Source organism: Macrobrachium nipponense, chromosome 13 (genome assembly GCF_015104395.2).
Source record: "Macrobrachium nipponense isolate FS-2020 chromosome 13, ASM1510439v2, whole genome shotgun sequence".
In the NCBI taxonomy this organism is placed as follows: Eukaryota; Metazoa; Arthropoda; class Malacostraca; order Decapoda; family Palaemonidae; genus Macrobrachium; species Macrobrachium nipponense.
This window is the reverse complement of record NC_087206.1, coordinates 18,155,106-18,175,132: the sequence shown is the minus strand read 5'-3', so window position 1 is coordinate 18,175,132 and position 20,027 is coordinate 18,155,106.

Here is a 20,027-nt window from a genome sequence, read left to right as displayed (position 1 = left end):
AGGATACATAAATTCAATAATTGTTTTGCTGCTGGAATTACGAATTTTAGATTTCCTTTATTAATGACATCTGAATGAGAGCACTATGCAAATTCATGCTTACGCTTTGTGTGTTCGTGAGAATTTGTTTGCAATTGTCAGCCTGAATGTTATTCCAAACTCACATAATATACGACTAAAGGAGGTCACCTGTCTTTTCAAGAATTTAATGAATTTAATGCCACGCATTATAGAATTTCTATGTGGGCAGGAGTTACCTGTGTGTGAAATCAATCAGACATTTGACAAAGGCCATGGAAACAAAGGGAAGAGAAATGTGACTATAGTGCATGGTCTTTATTCTTAATGAATGGACAGGTCGCTGCTGATTTTTAAATAGACAACTTGACCTGAGTTGCATGCAAGGGGGGTGGGACATTGACAGCAAATTATAGAAATATTGGAAATTGGTGGAAAATCAAGTGATTTGTCGATGCTAATGAAACCTTTAGAAAAATCATAGTGAGGAGTGGCTTTGCTCTAAACAAAACCACATGGCAGGAACTGGAAATAAAGATTAAAGGAATCTGAAACATAAGTAAGCTAATCTACGTACCAGATAATTTTTTTATGAGTTTCGTTAACTTTAGAATTTAAATTAAAGTACTATATAGTACGCTAAACGACGCTTCAAGGAAAGTTTTTTCAGTTAAAAGTAAATGAATAATACTTATAAAAACGCATACAAAAATATAAATATAAATTCAATGGAAGCCTTATTTGATAGGTATTTCACCATGTAGAATGTTCGAAAACGAAAATAAATACGTTTTTAACTCAAGGATACTCTTCTGGGTATGTAGTGACTGACTTGTCCCGTTCCCGTTTACTTTCCCTTTATAGATCTGTCCGTTAAGGTTAAGGTTTTTTTGAAAGCACTATAATCATGATATTTTTTTACATCCAAAGGTTTTAAGCTTCATAAGTATTACCTATGGGGAATGTACATTCAACATTGTATGTTTAGGATTCAAACGTCCAGGTAAAATTCACTCATGAAGGCCAAAGGTCAAAAATGAATTCACTAAAGCTGGCACTGTATCATAAACACATCTTGTTGAGGAATATATAGTCATGTAAACTCATGCAGTCATGAAACAAAAACAACGAAAAACATTATTACTCCATGAAGAAAAACAAAAACATGCATTCAGGAAATCTGATTCTCTATATGACATAAAGGGGAATATTCCTTTACGTGGCTAAAAAAGATAGAAAAGAAAAAATAAAAATCTCGTCTACGCCATATGCTGGACAACATATTGTCTATCCAATAAAATTCCAGCTATACTGGAAAAGACTTTTCGCTGGAAACTTGTGTCTTATTTTTTTTTTCCTGGACCTGAACGGGCAACCTTTTGGCACCAGTGTCTATTTTTGACTGGATTTTTTCCGTATCGACGTACGGTCGGTTTTAAAATACGCCACTTTCAAAACAATAGTTGGAATATCATGGGAGGATGATTTAGGTTCTGGTTGTATAGTTTCGTTAAGGGAAACATTGTCTCCTCTTTATTTGTGCCTTTCGAAGGAAAGTCAATTGGTTTGCGTTTGCTCTTCGCAAATTTCAGTCATTCTTCAAAGACGAGTGAACTTTTGATACTTTTGTTTTCTATTTGCCGTAGTTTTCACATTTTTTTCTGGAATTAAGAATATTAGAGTAAATGAGAATGATAAAGGGCTCCAGGTCTTTATAATACCCTTATCTCATTCTGCTGGTTATTGCTTTATATACTTATTTTTTATATACTTCATATTTTATAAGCTTAAACTTGCGAACATCAGTTCCCTATATTGTCCGTCTTTATACGTAAGGGTTTTCAACCGCGTACCCCAGTGGGTAAGCAAAGGGTTTGTCAGGGGGTACGCGCTCTCCATGGCACTCGAATGAATGTTAGATGCCGACCTTCAATGAGCAAAAACTGCTCCTCAGCCAACTAGGAGAGTTAATGAAAAAGTTTCAGCCATTTCATTGACAACCTTTGCAACTGATTTTTGTACTAATAATTATTATTTTGTTTTCTCCTACTCATTAACCATAACCTTGAACACTTTACATGCATAGCCAGAGGTAAAATAATTTATTATAAAAAAAATTGTCACTAATTTTTTTTTATGGAATTCTTTGTTTAAAATGTTATGGTTATGTCAAGAGGGCGCATGTACTTACTTGTTCCCCTCAGTAGTTTTTTCTAAGTTGGTTTTTCATTTTTCCACGTATACAAAAAGCGAAGGGGGTACATTACTGACATTACAAATATCACCGAAAGGGGTACTTCGGGGGGAGGAAAAGGGTCGCCCAAAAAACCCCCTGCTTTTACTGGATAAAGAATATACAGCCCCTATTTCCAAACCATCTGTATCGGATTCCATGTCTGCCGTCTATCGGATTCTTAGATTCCCGGTACTGTTTGCCTTCCAAACCACTGTTTTCTCACTGACAGGCTCCGGAATTCCTTCCTGTCTATGGAGTTTCCAGACCGCCACATTCCAGAGCACCTCCCACTTCCGGAAAACCTTTCTACCAATCTAAGGAAATATTTAAGCATTTTCTGGTTCCTATTGTTAGAAGAATAGTGGCTACCCCAGTTATGTAAGACACTAGAGTCAAATAGGGAGAGAATGAGAACGATTACCGAGCGGTATTTCTGCCAACCAAAGGAGTAAATCAAGAGTATAATGTACGTGAGGGTGTTATTGTGGTGTTGAAAAAGTTTTCCTCTATGTATGTACTCATACACATACATACACACATATTTATATATATAAATAAATATATATATATATATATATATATATATATACATATATATATATATATATATGTGTGTGTGTGTGAGTGTGTGTGTGTGTGTGTGTGTGTGTGTGTGTGTGTGCATGTTTGCGTGGAAAAGAGAGAGAGACAGAGACAGACAGACAGACAGACAGAGCACTTGATTTATGACCCTCTTGCCTGGTACAAACGCCTGCAATAGCAAACCAGCTTTGCTCCTCTTTGTGGAGTGAATGACTTCCATTATCCTTTCATTATTTTCAAATATGCGCTTATTTACAGCCTGTTCACTTACTGTTTCTAGTTTTCTCTACAGCCAACAGACATTCATTTTGTTATGAAACTACAAGGTAACCTTTGAACAACATTCGTCTCTCGGAATTGTGTGGACTGACTCGTTCTGAGGCAAAACTTTGGTTTTTTTCTCCTGAAGGAAATTGTACTAAATCTACCAGGTAACAACCCCTGTCTCTAAGTTAAAAGCTTGGTTTGTGTGTTACTCCTTTTTCTGTTTGCAATATTTAACTTGAACCGCCACGAACTAATGCTCCTTGGTACTAAACTTCGACTGATTTATGTCGTCGGGTCACAGCAAGAGCAATTGTTTTCCTCCTCCTCCTCCTTTCACCTCTCCTCCTCCTCCTCCTCCTCCTCCTCCTCCTCCTCCTCCTCCTCCTCCTCCTCCTTTCTCTCTGGAAAAATTCCAAACCAAAATTTCAAGGCAATATTTTTCACAAATTTACCTTTATGTGTCAATACGTAAAGAAACTATTAATGCATACAGACGTATACACACATATTTATAAAGTGGAGATTTCATAAGTGTGTGTCGACGCTGCAGCAAAACATTTAAACATACGTCGGAAACTTACCCCAACAGACATCACAATTATGATAAATACAAGTCAACGGCTTCCTGGTAGTCCTATCTATTGCCTCGTACGATTATCTAGCATTTACAAAGATTCATTGTCCACTTACTATCGTTTGCTTGTTTTTCGACCTGATGGTGAATTTAATGTATGCAATCTCTCACTCAGGAAGTTCAAACCACATTTAGTTCTGGTCACCACTCGAATGGTTAACCACCAATAAATACCCAAAAAATACTATCAACGAATGGATCAAGGGACCAGCACCAAAACGTGCCCCGTAGGGGGCTAGTGCCACCCCTTTCATTCCTTTGACTTCTTCCGTTCATATTCTATCTTCAGTCTGACTTGCCACCTTCTCCCAACAATTGTTTCATGGTGCAACTGTGAGGTTTTCATCCTGTTACTCCTATCAAACAGTCATTTCCGTTCCAGCGCTGAATGTCCGCATAGATCCAAGCGCTTGACCTTTGGTCGAAATCCTACATTCATTCATTCATTCCTCATCACCAAAACTTGAGACCGACCTTACTAGTGTAGAGAGAAAAGGGAATTGGTCACAGGGAGGCATGATTATCCAACAGACTGTGCAAGATTGAGATCTGGCCTATTGAAAAGAAATTGAGGGAGTAATGTCCCCCGTTCAAAGCATTTCAAAGAGTCGCCGCTGAGTCATGTGGACGCGTCGGACCCCAGTAGAGCAAAACGTCTCATTGGCTATTCATTCCCTCACGCCCACGAATGGATCTACGACCAGGCTTCCGGAGATTGGTTTTCACTCAGGGAAGAGGAAACTTTCCTCCTTTCACGATTCTCGGCTTTATTCGTATTATTATTTCCATCACGTTATCGAGAATTGCCATGACATCACTTTCAATTGGTTAATGTTGACATTTTAAATATTTGCAGTGAGCAAATTAAAATATTAAATATGGTATTCACATTTTATTATTCCGAAATTATTCCTTCGAGTAACTAAAATTGCTTATGACAACGTAACATTTTATTTGTTTAAAAGTACATTCATGATGTTATAATACTTTTTGTTTTATAAGCCTGTGCATTGGCTAATGTATGTACGCTTTATTTACAGACTATTCAACAATAATTTAATCTATCATTCGTATGTATGTATATTATATATATATATATATATATATATATATATATATATATATATATATATATATATTATTTATATATGTGTGTGTGTGTGCAATATAGAATCCAGCTGATATAGAGACGAGATACAAGAGATGAGTCTGTCACAAACAAAGAGCACAGTACTTCAGTTGCGATAAAAAAAAAAGTTATCTTGACATACTATGCCATCAAGAGGAGACAAATGCTGTTGTATAATTCGAGTGCCTTGCGTACCGCGAAGTTATCTTTGAAGGTTATTTATTATGGACTTTTTTTCTGTTAGTATGATTCTTTTTTTCTTAGGCTGTCAGACAAATTATCGGCCAGACGTGGGCAATATACGTATTTCATGAAACTTTTATTTTGTGTAAGAAACCATGCATCATTATGAAATATTCGTTTCGACTTGGCTGCTAAAGATTTTAAAACCATGAAAACTCGATTTTGTATTGGATGTTAAGAATAATTAGATTTTTATTTTGTATTAATTCATTGATCAACTGGACCATTCCTGTAACTAAAATTATATTCCTGTTATTCGCATTATCCAATTATATTACAAAACCGTCTCTCGTCTTTTATGTTTATTTAGCACGTTTCATTCAGGCTCCGCTGAGTGGCCTACATGACACTAATAAAAATTTCCTAATGAAGGTCAACTCCACAGAGGGTGAACTCCATATATCAGCTACCATCGTCATTAGTACTCTGTAACTGATGTAGTGAATTTGTCAGAAATACAACTACCCTGATTTGCAACTGCTTTCCTCTCCAAGTAGGACAATCACCGGTAAGTTACTGGCAGAACGCAGTAACCCTGAAAAATCAGTTACTATTAGGAAGATAAATAAAACTACAGCATATAAATTGAACGCGGCTAATACAGCTGTTACCTTCAGTAATAATCATCATCATCATCATCATCATCATCATCATCATGGCTCCAGGAAGTCAAGGCTGAAGAAACAGGGAGAATAAAACAAAGATTCCCTGACATCACGACAGACACAGTCAGACACCAACGCAAGAAAATGCCCAACTGGAAAGCCCCAGGTCCCGATGCAGTCCATGGATACTGGCTCAAAAAGCTCAAAAGGCACTACACCCAAGAATAGCAGAACAACTACAGCATTGTATCAGAAATCACCATGCACCCAAATGGATGACCACAGGAAGAACATCCTTAGTACAAAAAGACAAGAGTAAGGGATATATAGCCAGTAACTACAGGCCTATCACCTGCCTACCAATAATGTGGAAGTTACTAACAGGTATCATCAGCGAAAGGCTATAAAACTACCTAGAGGATACAAACACCATCCCCCACCAACAGAAAGGCTGCAGAAGGAAGTGTAGGGGCACAAAAGACCAGCTCCTGATAGACAAAATGGTAATGAAGAACAGTAGGAGAAGGAAAACCAACCTAATCATGGCATGGATAGACTATAAGAAAGCCTTCGACATGGTACCGCACACATGCCTAATAGAATGCCTGAAAATATATGGCGCAGAGAAAAACACCATCGGCTTCCTCGAAAATACAATGCGCAACTGGAATACAATACTTACAAGCTCTGGAATAAGACTAGCAGAGGTTCATATCAGTAGTAGCCATGATTCCCATGACAAAAGTATTGCAGAAGATGGATTCTAGGTACCAACTCAAGAAAAGAGGCAACAGAATTAACCATCTGATGTTCATGGATGACATCAAGCTGTATGGTAAGAGCATCAAGGAAATAGATACCCTAATCCAGACTGTAAGGATTGTATCTGGGGACATCAGGATGGAGTTTGGAATAGAAAAATGTGCCTTAGTCAACATACAAAAGGGCAAAGTAACAAGGACTGAAGGGATAAAGCTACCAGATGGGAACAACGTCAAACACATAGATGAGACGGGATAGAAATACCTGGGAATAATGGAAGGAGGGGATATAAAACATCAAGAGATGAAGGACACGATCAGGAAAGAATATATGCAGAGACTCAAGGCGATACTCAAGTCAAAACTCAACGCCGGAAATATGATAAAAGCCACAAACACATGAGCATTGCCAGTAATCAGATACAGCGCAGGAATAGTGGAATGGACGAAGGCAGAACTCCGTAGCATAGATCAGAAAACCAAGAAACATATGACAATACACAAAGCACTACACCCAAGAGCAAATACGGACAGACTATACGTAACACGAAAGGAAGGAGGGAGGGGACTACTAATCATGGAGGACTGTGTCAACATCGAGAACAGAACACTGGGGCAATATATGAAGTCCAGTGAAGACGAGTGGCTCAAATGTGCTTGGGAAGAAGGACTGATAAAAGTAGACGAAGACCCAGAAATATACAGAGACAGGAGAAAGACAAGCAGAACAGAGGAATGGCATAACAAACCAATGTACGGACAATACATGAGACAGACTAAAAAAGTAGCCAGCGATGACACTCGGCAATGGCTACTGAGGGGAGAGCTAAAGAAGGAAACTGAAGGAATTATAACAGCGGCACAAGATCAGGCCCTAAGAACCAGATATTTCCAAAGAACGATAGATGGAAATAACATCTCTCCCATATGTAGGAAGTGCAATACGAAAAATGAAATCATAAACCACATAGCAAGCGAATGTCCGGCATTGCACAGAACCAGTACAAAAAGAGGCATGATTCAGTAGCAAAAGCCCTCCACTGGAGCCTGTGCAAGAAACACCAGCTACCTTGCAGTAATAAGTGGTACGAACACCAACCTGAAGGAGTGATAGAAAACGATCAGGCTAAGATCCTCTGGGACTATGGTATCAGAACAGATAGGGTGATACGTGCAAATAGGCCTTACGTGACGTTGATTGACAAAATCAAGAAGAAAGTATCACTCAGTTGATGTCGCAATACCATGGGACACCAGAGTGAACGAGGAACGGCGGTAAAAAACTGGATAAGTATCAGACCTGAAAATAGAAATAAGAAGGATATGATGATGCCCAGTGGAAATTGTACCCCTAATCATAGGAACACTAGGCACGATCCCAAGATCCCTGAAAAGGAATCTGGAAAAACTAGAGGCTAAAATAGCCCCAGGACTCATGCAGAAGAGTGTGATCCTAGAAACGGCGCACATAGTAAGAAAAGTGATGGGCTCCTAAGGAGGCAGGATGCAACCCGGAACCCCACACTATAAATACCACCCAGCCGAATTAGAGGACTGTGATAGAGCAAAAAAAAAAAAAAAATTAATAAATAAATAAATAGAAGTAAAAAGGATATGGGATATGCCAGTGGAAATTGTACCATTATCACAGAGAACCTAGGCACGGCCCGTCCCCAAGATCCCTGGAATGGAACCTGGAAAAATTAGATGCTGAAGTAGCTCCAGGACTCATGGAGAAGAGTGAGAAAAGAGATGGACTCCTTAAGGGGCAGGATGCATCCCGGAACCCCACACTATAAAACCACCCGGTCAATAGGACGAGTGTGATAGACCCAAAAAAACCAAATTAATTAAAAAATAATAATAATAATAATAATAATAATAATAATAATAATAATCAGGACTCATGCAGAAGGGTGTGCTCCTAGAAACAGCGCACATAGTGAGAAAAGTGATGGACTCCTAAGGACGCAGGATGCAACCCGGAACCTCATACTATAAAAACCATCCAGTCGAATAGGATGACTGTGATAGACCAAAAAATAAGTAATAATGATAATAATAATAATAATAATAATAATAATAATAATAATAATAAGAAGAAGAAGAAGAAGAAGAAGAAGAAGAAGAAGAAGAAGAAGGAGAAGGAGAAGGAGAAGAAACTATAAATCAAAAGAAGGAAAACAACGAAAGCACCACGAACAAGAACATCAACAGTACAGTAATTCCAGTTCGTCACAACTTCCATCCCCACCATCCATATTACAAGGCAAACACCCCTCTGACAGCACCATCCTACCTATTCTTCGTTCACATTTTTATTGACTCAGAAACAAGACGTCTACATCTCAGCCTTCCGGGATATTTTTTTTTTTTTCCGAATTTCGTAGGTCCTTTTTTCTACTTCTTTGGGGTCAGAATTCTATTGAACTGGAAGAGGGTGAGAGAATAATTCTGGAATTCGTCGTGAATGGTATTCGACGACTCTTGGCTCAACCATTTATTTATTTATTTATTTATTTATTTATTTGTGATTGTGTAAAACAGACAGGTTCATATTAGAATTAGTTAGTGTAGGAGAGCCTTGCGAACCATCACTGGAAGTCAACAAGAATTATCTCTCTCTCTCTCTCTCTCTCTCTCTCTATCTTCTTCTCTTTTCTTCCTCTTCTTCCTCCCTTCTCCTTCTCTTTTATCTAGTATATATATATATATATATATATATATATATATATATATATATATAATATATATATAATATATATATATATATATGTATATATATATATATATAGATATATATATATATATATATATATATATAATATATTCATATATATATAAAATATCTATATATATATATATATATATAAATATATATAATATATATATATACATACATATACACAAACACACGCACACACAAACACGCACACACACACACGCATATATATATATATATATATATATATATATATATATATATATATATATAATATATATATACAGAGAGAGAGAGAGAAAGAGATGATTATAAGTTCAAAATCTCGAACTTTCATTCCGACTACCATTTACTGAACAAATAGTGAATTTTCAGATTAGAATCTCAAAATAGAAAGTAACTGATTATCTCCAAGGATATGATGATATAAGCGATTAGGAGAGGGATCTTTATTTTGAATAATAAAATCACTACCGAGAGAAAGCCGACGGAAATGTGCCATAATATATATCATCGATACCATCGTTTCCTCTTTCACGTGGTAGCGCCTCAGTGGCGTGATCGGTATGGCCTTGGCCTACCACCTCAGTGGCCGCGAGTTCGATTCTCCGGCCTTCAACTGAGGGTTAGATATGTGTATTTCTGGTGATAGAAATTCACTCTCGACGTGGTTCGGAAGTCACGTAAAGCCGTTGGTCCCGTTGCTAAATAACCACTGGTTCCATGCAACGTTAAAACACCATACAAAACAATCTTTCACTTTTTTTTTTAAGAATCCAAGGGAATCGTGCTTATTTCGTGTCTTCATCAAGTAAAAATAGAAAAGCTTCTCTTTAGTAACAATTCGGCCTCCAGACCGTCTTCATATAAACAGCAAAGGAATTCTCAGAAGACGTCCGACTAAAAACTCAATATAGGAGGAACTTGTATCGTCGAGTATGAGAATAATCTTTAAAAAATGGGAGTCATGAGGACGGCAAACGTCTTTGTCAGCAATGAAATTCTTTCATATTCCTGTTACGTAATGAAATACCTGTTCCGCCCGGTGTTGCAAAATTCAGAAATATCTGCAATATTCATTTTAGATTCAACGAATGCAGAGAAAACTCTTTGTCGCTTACAGGCTTTCTTCGTGTGACAATGCTCTTAGATTTACGGTGATTTTAACATATAAATGTCTTGAGAAGCTAATGCTTATGGCTTTTGAAATTTAATGGATGATTTATGATTTATGAAAACGAGCCTATAAAGCCTAGCGCTGGGCACTTTCGGCCATGCAATTCTTCGAACAGAGAATAGAAGGAATTTAAGTGTCTGGGCAGCAAAATGGAAGACAGGGAGTGTTACGGATGGTAAAGTAAAATTCTAAAATTTGGGTGCAGTTGAGTGCCAAAGGAACGCTGCCGGCAGCCATTAGTAATGCCTACAGTACACCACGTGGGGTCCACTGACGGCATTGTGTTCTGCGGGGGAAATTACAGAAATAATACTACTACTTATTACTACTTTTACAAGTGGAGTTAAATAAACAGAGCAGAAATTGGCATAACAAGAAATAACAAGTAAAAAGTGCGAAGAAGTTTCTTCGACACCATCGAGTTTTCTGTACAGCTAATAATGCTGTATGAAACTTTCAGCCACGGCCCATGAAACTCACCACGATCAGTTGGTGGCCTGTGTTGTTGGTACTTATAACGGTGCCAGCAGTATGATTATGGCTAATTGTAACCTTAAAAAACAAACTAATGATGCTAGAAGGTTGCAATTTTAAATGTTTCATGAATGGAGGGTAGATGATCAACATACCAATTTGCAGCCCTCTAACCTCAGTCATTTTTAGGATCTCAGGGCGGTATGACAAAGTGATGACGCACAATCAAAGGCGTCGCAATAGTTTTCATTTACAGAAACCTGAAAACGAACCAAGCATAAGAAAAGCTTAGAAAAAGTATCATTCAGATCGAAGAAGAAAAAAATTATGCCTTACGAATACTTGAAACAGCCGCACCTGAATCGTTAAAAAAAAAAATAAAAATAAAAAACGGAGTTGGACAGAGGACAAAGCGAAGTAGAACTGAAGAACCAAATCCCAGAGGGAGACGACTGCCTCTGTGGAAACCGAAATAATACGTGGAAAGAAGCCATTACGATTTTATCCAGAGATTTACCCTCTGGGGTATACAGTAACCGACCTGCCCGCCCATCTCTTTCCCCTTTATAGATAAATCTGTACCCTAAAGTTATAGTTTTTTTTTAAAGCACTATAAATCCTGAGCGTTTTGACATCAAAAAGGTTTTAAGCATTCTATATAGTTACCTTTGTGAAATTTGCACTCGGCATCAAATGCTGAGGATACAAAGGTCAATGTCAAATTCATATATGAATGGATTTAATACAATTGGCACTGTTTCATAAACATATCTTGCTCAGAATACGTGTCATGTACAATCACGCAGTTGTGAACAAAAATATTTGGAATGGCCACACTTAAATCGTAACAAAAAAATGGAGTGTGACAGAGGACAAAGCAAAGTAGAGCAGAGGAACCCAAATCCCAGTGGAAACGACTGCCTATGTGGAAAGCGTCAGATATAGGACCCAGCTCAAAAGAAATACAGCTGTCTCGTAAGTATGGAATTTGGCTGACAGGCCTTAAGCCAGCATCTTCAAGTGTCAGCCACGATGACAACAGTTTTCCCAGAAGATCCTGAGAAAGAATGAAAGGATGAGGAGGTCTAAGGAAAGTGAGATATTTTCTCTCTCTCTCTCTCTCTCTCTCTCTCTCTCCACACACACACATACACCTACATATATATATACATATATATGATATATATATATATATATATATATATATAATATATATATATATATATATATATATATATATATATAATATATTGTGTGTGTGTTATAACTATATCAGTTGCACAATTGTTCTACGCACTATTGCAATTCCTAACAGTACCTCACTGAAACTGGATGGTAACTAGCGGAGATGTTCATTTAGAAAAAAAAAAAGGCACAAGCTTTCCAGGGCTAACAGTCCTCATTGTCAGGTAAGCTTTTTTTTTTTGAATTAATATCTCCGCTAGATACCATTCAGTTCCAATTAGGTCCTGTTAGCAATATATATATATATATATATATATATATATATATATATAATATATATATATATATATATATATATATATATAAGGAGCCTGTAAAACACCAAAAGGGTAAAAGTTACGGCGTTATATTCCGAAGACAAATGTCTCCCTCAACTGATAGGTTGTCCTTATCTTCCAAATATTGCGATATATTTTCCACCCTCTTGGTGTTTTTTGATGGGCTCCTTTTATTAGATGGAATTTGCTTTGACAGAAAATATTTTACAGCCATATATATTTATGCGTGTCTGCGTGTCTGTGTCGGTGCACTAACGTATATATAACACAGAGGGCTTATATAATAGAGAGAGAGAACTAGGTACAGTGGAAGAGAGCAGCTTCAGTCACACAGATGAAAATGAATTAGATGTTGTGGTTACGTAATATATGTAATATATTGTTTGCATTCCTCTTAAATGAAGATTCACATTTTGCTTCCGTGAACCTTATTCTCAGAATTATCGCAAAATGTTTTCATTAATTAGTCAGCAACGCTAATTTGATAACATACGAGTATACAATACAAGCTTTTTACAAAGTGAATTGGAGCTGATTGCGTCATTAAAATCAAGGACTGTCCTTCTACCTTTCATCCGCTCACTTTGGATACTGCTATATAAAAAATATTGTGGTTCATGTAACTGCTTTCGTATATTCAATTTATAAATTAAAAAATTGAAAATCCGATATAACGATAAGCGTTTTATTTATTAATTTTTTTTTTTAGTAAAATAGGTCAGGGTTAACGACAAACATTACTTGATAATTACGCATATAAAAATCATCAGTAATTACTCGATAAATTAAAAGTTGAGTTAAAATAACGTTCCATCGCTCGCTTGATAGCCTACTTTTCACTGAAATGGCCCTAAAAAGGAACTGAAAAACACGGATTTTAGAATCAAAATTTTAGTTTAATTTATTTTTCATTTTATTCCTACTCGGGCATAAAATTTACAGGAGTGATATTGACCTATAAACATGCTCTCTCCTCTCTCTCTCTCGCTCCTCTCTCCTCTATCTTTTCTCTCTCTCTATATCTATATATATATATATTACATGGAGAAACCTCCATGTATTTCATACGGTAAGCGTGGACACGAAACGGAAGGCAGACCCCCACATCTCTTCTCTCTTCTCTCTCCTCTCTCTCTCTCTCTCTCTCTCTCCACCTCTTTCTCCATTCTAACAGGTAATGAAATGAGAGAGTTGCATCATAACATAACGTTTATTTACAAGAATAAATCAATTAACTAAGTAATCCAGTCTTACAGACTAACTTAAAACAAACTCATTGTCAAGTCACCCAAAAGGTCACACCTTTCCCTGGGAACTCTGTCCCACAGAAATCCAGAACCATCTGTCAAAGATACAGAACACATTCTGGTAAGTACACACACAAGTTCAAAGACAAAGTTAATAAAATGGAACATCTTACAAGATATCAAACAAGCCACCCCTTTGGCTAAAGTAAAGGTAACACTTACCCATTCCCAACCGGAATATCACTCACTGATAAATAAAAACACTTTGGCATCTGCCATCATGGCTTCGCCTTCCTCCTCGAATGTCTGTGCAAGTCTTCCCATAAACTTGGCATTATGAATAGAAGAGGCGCACACGCACATACGAACACACAGTTCGCTAGCGCCTCGCGGTTCTAGCTGCATCTAGTTTCACAAACAAAGGCACTTTGGGAAGAGTTCATAAACTGTCGTACATTGACTCGACGAACTAAGCACTTTTATCTCACGCCATCCCCTAGAAACTCATTGATCAGCTACCCTCAGGTCGTTACTCTGCCCTGTCCTCCACATTCCACAGGTTACAGAGAATGCACGAACAATATATAATTAATCAAAACCCTATGTCTTACAGATTGCTCGGCCTCGCACCTATATGCTAGCTCCCGCCTAGCAAAATTGCTTATATAATATAAAACATTGGCCGGCTTAAAACAAAATAAGTAAAACTGCACGTCTCTGGCATTATAAAATAAAGTCTTATCACGCTTTTAATCTCCAATAACACAAAACGCATTTTCTCCCATATTTTCTGCATTAGGATTCTTGAATATCCTCTTCGCTTGTCTGCAAGTAGCTGAACAGACAGTAGACTGTAGCAACTGTAGGAAGACGGAATGCCTCCCTCATCGTAGAAGACTCTCACGGCTTCTTGTAGATCCCCAAAAAACACGCTGTAGAATTCTCTCGATCACCCACGTGGAAATACTTGTAATCACCATGGGCAACATGGCAGCAACCTCACGGCTGGTGGACGTCTTGCTGGCGTCGGGAACTTTTGGGCGTTAGTATGTCAGTCAGGTCTTTGGTCAATCTAAGAAAATTAACCCAAACATACTACCTCTATCAAACAACGATCTCAAAAGGTCAGAAATACTAACTGAACGTCTCCCAATTAACTTCCCTTAAATATGACTACTAAAATGATAAGTCATTATCACAACTCTCTAAGAAAAAAGAAAACATCAAGAACTTCCCAATTCAATTCTCCAAACTCGCACATCAGCACACACACAACTCAGAAATCACAGCAACTCCACGGAATTCTGCACTCACATTTCGAACTCGAATGTGCTCACAAAAAAAAAAAAAAAAAAAAAAAAAAAAAAAAAATTCAAAAAAAAAAAAAAAAAAAAATGTGTACGAGCTCAAGAAAGAAAAGAATCACGTAACACCCAGATCCAAAAATGTTCTCTCAAGTTCTGACAACCCACAAAATCAGTAAAAATCTCCAACTTTTAACAGCAAAAACCCCTTTACTGCTCAATAATTAATTACAATGAGACTTAATGTTAAACTCCCTTTCGTAAATAGCAACCCTCGAAAAATTACACCTCCCGGTAAAATCAAATCTCCCGTCCAAAAAAGAAATGTTATTTAAGCTCAATCCCCAAATCATATCTCTCATAGGAAAAGGAAGAAAAATAATAAAAAAAAAAGAATAATCACAAGTAGATTTCCCCAATCACAAAATACATACTACCTGTATAATATGCATAACTCCGCGTTTTCCCCAGAAATGCTCCATGTAAAGTTATGGAATTTGCCAGAAAGCAAAAACTCTCATACATGCGCTTTCCGTGAAATTGCTATAGCCACATTTCCCAGATATTGCAAAAATTCTGATCTATCACCATCAAAGGAAAAGAATCAGCACACGCTCATCACATCGCCTGTCAGCAGAAAAATCGCCTGCGGACGTATGCTCAAACAACAGCACAAAAATTGTCTAGTCAGACACATAAGTTTGGAAACTCATGATTCTCAGAAAAAAGGTCTAACTGCCACATTCACAGAATTAACTCCAGGATATGACTAATGTGTTCAAAAATAAAAATTGTTTTCTCGAAGACTTATTCTCTCAACATGACTTTTCCCAAATTATATTTCTCCAAGAATAACACACTTGTGAACATGAAAAATGCACACACATCTCCAAATAACTCGTAATGCAGTAATGCCACTTCTCTCTAAATAGACACGAAATCAAAAAAAAGAGAACCTCAGAAATCTTCTCTTGACTCAAAAAAACTCCAATAACCACACAAAAAAGGGTTACCCGCCCAAGATTAATTCCAACTCCATTATGAGACATCATATCAATAATAACACCACTCCGGTTATAGAAATATTTCCTCCATTTGGTTAATAACCAACCCCCTTATATTATTCTCTTATTTCTCCAATAGCCACATGTCAGTAGAAAAAAGACACCACTCCAGGAATAGAGAATAATCACCTCTATTTCGGCAAATACAAAATATTTACCTCTATTTCCACAATAACTCCATGTGGAACAAAACAAGGCTCCAAATAATATATCTCCAAAAAAGGAATATCAAAAAATGAAATCCCATCTCCAAAAAAATGTGCACTCAAGGCATCTAACTCACACACTCCCAAATATTGCCCCATAATCTCCAAATATGTGTCTCCATTTGCAACAAAGATGGCTGCAAAATAATTGAACTAAACATAGCTCATACCACATTGGCAAATATCAAAAATGGCCAAAAATATATATCTCCCATATATTATATCTCAAATATAACTCCAAAATAATATATACCTCCAATTATCTCTCCAAAATAATATATCTCAATTATAACTCAATTATAACTCAATTATAACTCCAATTCTCCAGAGAATAACTCAATGTTATAGTCAAAAACTATAAAAACTCTCTCCGTTTAGCATAACTGCTAAAAAAAGGCAAAAACTCGGCAAATAAAACTGTCTAGAAAGTTCTAGAAAAAATCACCAATGTGCCACAAGTCATTATAACAGAACTCCCAACTCACAGTGTCTAAGCAAAGACTTCCCCATATGCACTACGACATAAGCCACTAGAAAACTTAACCAAGTTTCCTATCTCTCACAAAGTTGTCACAAATACAACAAGGGTATTGTGCAAGAAAACTCACAATTTCTGGAACACAAATATCCAGAGAAAAAATGTAGTGCCATTACGTATGCATTCAAAACATGCAAGAAAATCTCCCATATATTACTCTATAGCATCAAATAGCTAAAACACGAACACTTTCTCTTAAATGACTCTAAGTCATGAACTGAGATAATATTCACACTAACTGGAGAGAAAAAAACAAATTCAAATTCACCCATGGTAAAAAAAAACTTGTGTCAGCGATGGCTTAACTTCCAAAAAAGGAGAAAAGAAAAATCAACGGCACCATTAACTATCTCCCGTACACACTAGATGTCAGCAATTATCTGCTGAACTCATAAAAAAAAAAAAAAAAAAAAAAAAAAAACTAAAACAATGTGTTGTTAGTTCTTCCCATAATCACAAAAGATTTCACCTCCCTTGATAGCATTAAAACACCCACGTATTAGTATAAAAAAAAATCAGTATCAGAAATATCATTATCACAAAATCACCAAAAAAAATTGCTATCATCAAAATCATCAGTATCAGTACAAAAAAATATCACCAAAGTTAATGCTTGTCCATTCTCCAAAAATTCAGCACAAAATTCAGCAAGATTCCACACAATTCACCAAGATTCAGCCAGATTCATCAAGATTCAGCAAAACTCATCCCCGTGAATCACTGAAAATATTCTCCAAAGTTACAAAAACTGAACAAATAATTAACACAAGACTTCTCCCATTAATTCATCGTAATAATTCTCCTTGAATAATTATCTGTAATAATTATTGAATAATCTCCCATGAAATATCTCAAATCTCTCGCAAAACAATTCTCCCGTAATGATAATTATACTTAGGCCAAACCTCCCGTGACACATCTCAAGTATAATAATTATTAATAATAACAATAATAATAACTCTCCAAAGCAATAATTCTCAAGTAAGGGTGAAATTCAAATAGCATACAACAGTATTGCTGAATCCTATGAACATAACAATTTCTCCAGCATGCAACACCATGACATAACACCATTGCCACCACCAACACAGATACAACACCAATCATCGGCATTTCAAAGTAATTTCTCCGACACAATAAAAAAAAAATAATCTGTGATCCCCCTTATATTTGTGTCTTTCAAGGCACAAAGAAACATATAACACATCCCGTGCATGTTAACTAGTTTCCCCTCATTTTCGGAAAAGAAAAATCTCTTTTTATTTCCTTTTCTCTTCATCCAAGGGAGAGAAAAAAAAAAAATCTCTTTTCCTAAAAAAAAGACTCTACGGGCATTTCACTTCATCAACTAATCCAAATCAGCTGATATCTTAGCATCCAATGTCAAGGGCCAAATCCATCTCCAACACTAAGAAAAAAAAAAAAAAAGGAACAAAACGGGGGAAGTTACCACCCACACTGAGACAAAAAAAAAAATTTCTCCGGCAGAACAGCCCGAGGCATACACAAGTACCCATCTCGCAATACCCTCCCCTGCACTATCTCACGAGTGAGGCTAGTGGTACCCATGCAACTACCCTCCAAGGGATGCCCCGTAACCTCGCAATGCAAGGCGCCTCTCTGCGGAAATATGCTGAGCCCTTAAAATTGTGGCCGCTACTGTGTCACTAAGCCAAAAATGCTTATATAAGCACAGTTTCCATGCATAGAAAAATACACTCCTATGTTTTAAACAAAGACGAATGCTACGTCTATTATAAACACGTGCAAATAAAGAAAACACTTCACTTATGGGGAAAGAAAAAATTGTTTTGACCTATTGAACCAATCCCATAACCCTGAAATATTTAAACAAAAACCCACTCCTTTTTGATAAACAATAGTTTAACACTCACCACTCCATAATGGGAGCAAAAGGAACTCGAAATTCTTCGTAAAAACGCGTAAATCTCGTCGGCACAATACAAACGCGACCGGTGAGATGACCACTAGCAACACTCACTTACAACTAGACTGAGTTGCTTGTCTCACGACTCCCACCTGAAGAATCTTGGTACGAGCAAATTTGATGACCCTAATAGAAATCTTTCCTCATCCCCCCCATCTCACGGACGGACATTTTCTCTACCCCTTTTATTTCCTAACTGGCCAACCATCTCTACATTGGCGTTCCTAGGCATAGAAAAACAAGAAAACTTTCATATCCCCTCTTTAACCGTCTGCCACCACTATTACATGTATTACATGGAGAAACCTCCATGTATTTCATACGGTAAGCGTGGACACGAAACGGAAGGCAGACCCCCACCCACATCTCTCTCTCTCTCTCTCTCTCTCTCTCTCTCTCTCTCTCTCTCTCTCCACCTCTTTCTCCTTTCTAACAGGTAATGAAAATGAGAGAGTTGCATCATAACATAACGTTTATTTACAAGAATAAATCAATTAACTAAGTAATCCAGTCTTACAGACTAACTTAAAACAACTCATTGTCAAGTCACCCAAAAGGTCACACCTTTCCCTGGGAACTCTGTCCCACAGAAATCCAGAACCATCTGTCAAAGATACAGAACACATTCTGGTAAGTACACACACAAGTTCAAAGACAAAGTTAATAAAATGGAACATCTTACAAGATATCAAACAAGCCACCCCTTTGGCTAAAGTAAAGGTAACACTTACCCATTCCCAACCGGAATATCACTCACCTGATAAATAAAAACACTTTGGCATCTGCCATCATTGGCTTCGCCTTCCTCCTCGAATGTCTGTGCAAGTCTTCCATAAACTTGGCATTATGAATAGAAGAGGCGCACACGCACATACGAACACACAGTTCGCTAGCGCCTCGCGGTTCTAGCTGCATCTAGTTTCACAAAGGCACTTTGGGAAGAGTTCATAAACTGTCGTACATTGACTCGACGAACTAAGCACTTTTATCTCACGCCATCCCCTAGAAACTCATTGATCAGCTACCTCCAGGTCGTTACTCTGCCTGTCCTCCACATTCCACAGGTTACAGAGAATGCACGAACAATATATAATTAATAAAACAAAACCTATGTCCTTACATATATATATATATATATATATATATATATATATATATATATATATATATATATATATATATATATAAATAATTATCACATCGAACCGTGATCCATTTATATATCAATTCAAGCTACAAATGTCCTTTAATATCTAAATTCACTTTACCTCCCAAATGATATATTTTCATATATGTACCGAAGGGGAATTTTTTAATTGATAATAATTTCGTCCCCCATGGGATCGAAC